General features: G+C 60.5%; 1 protein-coding gene across 1 annotated transcript in view; it reads right to left on the bottom strand.

Moving 5' to 3' along the window:
• The window catches only part of CELSR1 (cadherin EGF LAG seven-pass G-type receptor 1), a gene marked incomplete at its 3' end in the record, with an annotated part of 131,659 nt that overhangs the window by 102,958 nt on the left and 22,878 nt on the right, over window positions 1–5,823 (bottom strand). The gene's annotated exons all lie outside the window — the stretch shown is intronic.

Genomic DNA, 5,823 nt, shown 5'->3' with positions numbered 1-5,823 from the left:
CACCACACAGGGGCTGGGGGGCCTGTCTTCGGCCGGAGCCTCCCTCTGGGCCCCAAGCGAAGGCGGTAGAGCTGCTGTGGCCTCGGCAGGTAGAACCCCAGGCCCCCTCGGCTCGTCCCATAAACAATCCACAGGTATCGGCCAAGCCCCTACTGTGTGCGCACTCGTCGCCCCCACAAACACATGGTGGCCCCCTGACCTCTACAGCCTGGGGCCCTGACCGCCCTCCCCGTCTCCCCATCTCCTCAGGACACCCGGTTCCCCGCCCCAAACCAACACCCAGAGAGCCAGAGGCCTGTGCACGCCCCCCGGCAGGAATCTGATCCGCGGCTTCCACGTGAACTGCGTGTTCAGGTTACACGCCAAGGAGAAAAACCAGAAAGCTATTCCCCGCGGGCAGTGAGCGGGAGGAAGCCACGCCAAGCCAGGAAGGTTTCCCGCCCATCCCCCGCGCGATGCAATCTACCTGGAGCATCGGGGGCTGGCGGGGTGTGGCCCGTGGCCCCGTGCCACACGCCCCAGGCTCACAGGGTGCTGCCAGCACCTGGCACCCACGAGTCACCTCCCTGGTTCCTGCTCTCGGGCATCGACATGGGCAGGGCTGTGCACAGCCCAGATCAGACGGGCTTCCCACCGCGGCACCGGGTCCTGCACCGAGTTCTGGCGTCACCAACACTGCCAGCCACTTTTCCACACGGATTTCAGCACCGCCCCCGAGAGGGCTCGGGTGCCTGCGACCTGACCGTCTCCCTCACTGATCGGTGGGCCAGACGGAGACCTCAGGTCACAGGCAGCCGTGCTGAGACGGGGCACCTGGAGCTCCTGAGTCCAGGCCACCTGTGGCCTCGGCCCTGCCACGGTCCCTGCCCTCCGGCTCCTCCATCACAGGCCGTGACTCCACGGGAAGCGGTAGCTACCGTCCCCGCCCCCACCCCCAGCCCTGTCCACACTCAGCTTGGCCACACAGCCTCACGGTTACCACTGACACTTGTCCCCCACGCCCTGTGACCCCAAAGGTGCCAGTGCCCGCTGGGTGCACACCTGCCTGGGCAGATGGGCTGGAGGACGGGCTAGGTGGGCAGATGAACAGGTGAACTCCTCTTCGCCCTCAACTCAGCCAGGTCCCTCCCGGCTCCCACGGCCTCTGCTCTGAGCCTCACTCACCCCCAGGGACCTGTCCTCTGCTCCCCCCGGGGGCTCCCGGCCCCCCCCCAGCACTCTGGCTCTCACGAAGGCCACCAAGGGCCTCCCCTTCTAACCAAACCACATCTCTGTCCTCAGGCTCCCGACTGGCACTGGAGACCCTGCAGGACCCCCTCCCCCGGCGCCGGAGCCAGGCCCTGGGGTGTCTCCTGCCCCAGCCCCCATTCCTTGCAGGTCCAATTCACCCGACAGGACACTGGGCCACAGCCCCTGGCAGCTGTGCCTGAGCCCTGAGCTCATCTCAAGCCGGCAGACAGGTCGCTGGCCACGCCCAGCCCTCACCGTCCTCGCGTCGGCCCCGCAGCCGTGCTGACCACCTCTAGCCATGACCCCCGCTGGTCTCTCCCAGCCAGACCTGCACGTCTGACCGTCTAACCTCACGCCCCACTCTGTCACCCTTGCTCCTCAGCCTCAAGCTGGGCCCTCCCCTCCGTGCTCACTGCCCAGAGCCCTCCCTCTCAGCTGCTCAGACACCGCCCCAACCTTGGCCCCAAGCTCCCCTCACCCGCTCCCAGGCCATCCAGCCAGCCTCCCCATTTCCCGCTGCCAGAGACCCATTTATCCACTGTTGGTCTCCCCCGCCTTCCGAGACCGGGCCACAGGGCTCTCCGGGGCCTCACACACAGTAGGCCTGGCACACAGTAGGTGCTCAATAAACACTCCTTTGCTTCTGAGCCCGTGTTTCTGAAAGTCTGTTAGCGTCGACTCTCTCCAGAGCTACTGCAGCCCTTCCACGGCTAACCAGCCGCCCAAAGCCCCGGACTCTATGCCACGGGAGCACCGGCTGGACGACGGGGCTGGTTCAAGCCGAGACCCGGAAACAAACAGAGCGCCTGCACCCGGGCGCCTGGTACAGTGGCCGCCTCCCACTTCCTTGTTTGCAATCGTCCATGTAACCGTGCCCACGGCATCCTGTGTTTAACCAGCAAATCCCGCCTAAAGCGATATCAAGCCTGGGCGCCACCGCACCACATCCCCTCCGCCCCCGTCAGCGAGGAAAGGCCGCTCCCGCCCACGGCACCGGCCAGCTCAGTGGTTCTCAACCTGTGGGTCACCCTTTGGTGATCGAACGACCCTTTCACAGGGGTCGCCTAAGACCATCCTGCCTATCAGATAGTTCCATGATGATTCATAACAGTCGCAACATGACAGTGATGAAGTAGCAACGAAAATAATGTTATGGTTGGGTCACCACATGAGGAGCTGTATTTAAAGGGCCAGAAGGTTGAGAACCGCTGGTCTAGCTTTTCCTGACAGGCCCGGACGACGCATCGACCCACCATCTTTACTCCGCAAGGCAAGTGCTGCCTCCCCATGGCCATGGGTCCCCCTCCCGCCCCCCGAAAGCAGGGCCATTTCCCACCGAGCGTCATGTCCTCCAAGGCCCGACGGAGGCTCTGCACCCGCAGGCACACACCTGCCCGAGTTGGATTAAAATGGCAACGTTGCCACCGCACCCTCCACCTGGAGGAGACGAGGGCCCCGCCGTTACCAGCAGGTGCTTTCAAGACCCAGGCCCATCTCTAACCATCGTAAAGAAGTCCCGCCTCAAAAGCAGGTTTCAATGCTTCAAGTGACTGTAGAGAGAGGGGAGGGCAGGTGCCCCGCAACCTGGGCCGGGGCCTTGACCCCGAAGCGAGCCAGTGGCCTTTCGGTGCACAGGATGGCGCTGAGCCACACCGGCCAGGGCCCCACATCTTCAATCTCGTTAAAAACCATCTCGCGGGAGAGAAACATCTCGTGTGGCTGGATGTCGCCCCCAATCGGCAGCTACCCGAACTCGACTACATTCACAATTCAAAAGCTTTTCAAATACCTGCCGTGTTTTGTCCTCAGGAGGCCACAGAAAACCAAGAGCACCATCTACTCACGGTGGTCCCAACAGTCCACCCAGGCCCCGCCCCGAGGCCCCGCCCCCAGGGACCTATTGTTAGGCCCCGCCCCCAGCAGGGCTGGTACCTTTAGGACCTAAAGTTTAGGCCAGTGATGGCGAACCTCTGACACGCGAACTCATTTTTTTGGTTGATTTTTCTTTGTTAAATGGCATTTAAATATATAAAATAAATATCAAAAATATAAGTCTTTGTTTTACTATGGTTGCAAAGATCAAAAAATTTCTATATGTGACACGGCACCAGAGTTAAGTTAGGGTTTTTCAAAATGCTGACACGCCGAGCTCAGAAGGTTCGCCATCCCTGGTTTAGGCCCTTCCTGGCACGGAGCCCACAAAACCTCATCTGGGCTGTTCGTGGGCAGCCCTGCAGGCCGGTGATCCTGCATTCGAGGCTCCAGGGCAGGACTGCCAACGGGGAAGCCAGTAACACTTCATTGAAAACAGCCTATGCTTTGAAACAACAGCTCTCTCCACGGTTCCCCAATAAAACCTGAGAATGGCCTCTGCTAATTGAAGGGCAGATCTCGCTGCTTTGTTTTCTTTCTACACAGTGCTTTGCTGTTTGGAATTAGAGTTTTATAGTTCATAGTGATTAGCTTCTTTGGAGCATGACTGGGAGCCGAGTGTTCTCAGGGCTACCTAGCACCCGAAGGGGCCTATTGTACACCAGAGCAAGGATCCACCATGGACACAATTCACTGAGCCACTAATTTCTCAAAAGCTCTGTCCCCGGAAAGCGAGGGTGCTGGGGGTGGGGTGGGGGGGGTGTGTTTTCTGGATCATGGCGTGCACGGGGACTCCTGCTCCCTGTGTGACCCTGGGGATGTGTAGCCCTGGGCCTCGGTTTCTTCATCTGTAAAATGGCCGCAGCCAAACACCACTCACCCCCCAGTAACCAGAAGAGTGAGTGACAGTGTAAATAACGATTATAGAAAACTGCTTGACACCCAGTGAAAGGTCCTCATTATTCCCTGGGGAGTCGACACCTGAGCCCCAGGGCAGGGCCTGATTAAACGAGGGTGTGTCACGTGGGATGCAGTGCCCAGCACGAATCACTGGGACAATCTCCCCACCACCACCTCTGGCTGTGGTCCAGGCTGTGGTCCAGGCTGTGGGCCCACCAGGTAGGCCAGGCGGCCCTGAGCGACTAACCTCTTTTGAACGAAATCCACCCTAAACCCTGTTATCCGGCCGGCACAGGGGGCCCACATTCCTGACGGCCCAGACGCAAAACATCGCCGATCCCAGCACGCACCGCTCCCATGGAGCGCCCCGTCCCTGTGTAGTCGGCACCCTGGGCCCCTGCCAAGCCGTGTTTATGTAGGCTGGGTTCCCGCTCTGCTTTATCCAGCAGATAAAGAAATAAGAAAATGCACATGGAATTTAGGAAAGAGACTTTCTAAAAAATGGTGTCACTGCTCAGAACAGCCCATACCCTGGCCAACAGTTCCCGCTAAGGGGCTACTCCGTCTTCTCTGCACATATTCACGCCTCACACAACCTAAAGTATCACCCGCTGACAGACCACACGGCCCAAACCTGCGTTGAAGTATTGCATCGCTTCCAACCGTGCGTAAGTCCCGGGCCTTACGAGCCAGCAACCAGGGCCTGTGGGCTGCCCACCCTGAGCACAGACAGAACTGCAGCCAACTGTGGAATCAAACGCCGTCAGAAAGTAAACCTTTCATTCTCCCTGGGCTCCCACGGTGATAGCACATCCTAATAATTTGTTGTTTAAATGACTAATCTGAAACATTGACTCAACCCGCCCATCCCCCATCCGAGCCTTTCTTGGTGATAATTAAGGTCACAGCCCGCACCAGCTTATCGCACCCACAGGTGGGCCCCTGAGGAGCTGCTGGGGGTCCCTTTATTGTCCCCGCCCCCCCCCCACACACACACGCACACAAATCCTTCAAATCCTTCTTTCTCCGGAGTCTCTCCAATCCCACTCCCACTCTGGGTCTCCCTCTCCGCAGCCCCACAGGCCCCGCCTGGCACATGGGGGCCGCTCTTTGCTGCCAAGCATGTGGCTGGCTGATCCAAAACAGTACCCTTCCAGCCCAGAGCCGGCCAGCGGGGCTCCCACACTGGCTCCCCCAGAGACCGGGGCAGGCCCCCAAGTAACACCCAAATGTGAAGCCCGCGTCCAGTGCAGAGCCAAGAGCAAACATGGCTCCGCTTTGCAAAGTGCTCCCACAGGGAGCACACACAGCCCACTGTCATTATCTGCAGGAGACGGAGAGGAGACGCAAGGGCCCCAGCTCCAGCCGTATTACAGGGTGACTCAGGGGCCCATCCGGCAATTCCCCACGGTCCCGCCGGGAACTAATTGGCACCTGAGATGGGCAGTGACCTTTCATCTTTCCAGACAGGTGTGTGGCTGGTGGCAAAGCCTCACCAGCGAACCCGATGACTCAGATAACCCCGGAGACCGGTCTGAACAGCACAGCCCGGTGGCCGCGGCCAGCCGAGGGAGGCGCGGAGAAGCCCGGTCTTGAACTCGAAGCAGCCCAGGCCTGTTCCCAGCAAGAATGCTGAGGGAAGCAGTGCCGTGTCCCTCCCGCCCGCCTGGCGGGGTGGGGAGCACCACCCCCTTCCCGCTGGCGGCACCCAACCATCCAACCTGAGGCCACACATACCCCCCCAGTCGCCTGGGCCCTGCCCGAATGCGCCCCAGCATGCCCGGCAGGCCCCGGCGGGGCCCGGCGGCTCCCAGCCCCGCA

This window comes from Myotis davidii, unplaced genomic scaffold, assembly GCF_000327345.1.
Source record: "Myotis davidii unplaced genomic scaffold, ASM32734v1 scaffold67, whole genome shotgun sequence".
Taxonomy (NCBI): Eukaryota; Metazoa; Chordata; class Mammalia; order Chiroptera; family Vespertilionidae; genus Myotis; species Myotis davidii.
Note: the sequence above shows the minus strand (reverse complement) of the source record. Positions and strands in the feature narration are given on the sequence as shown.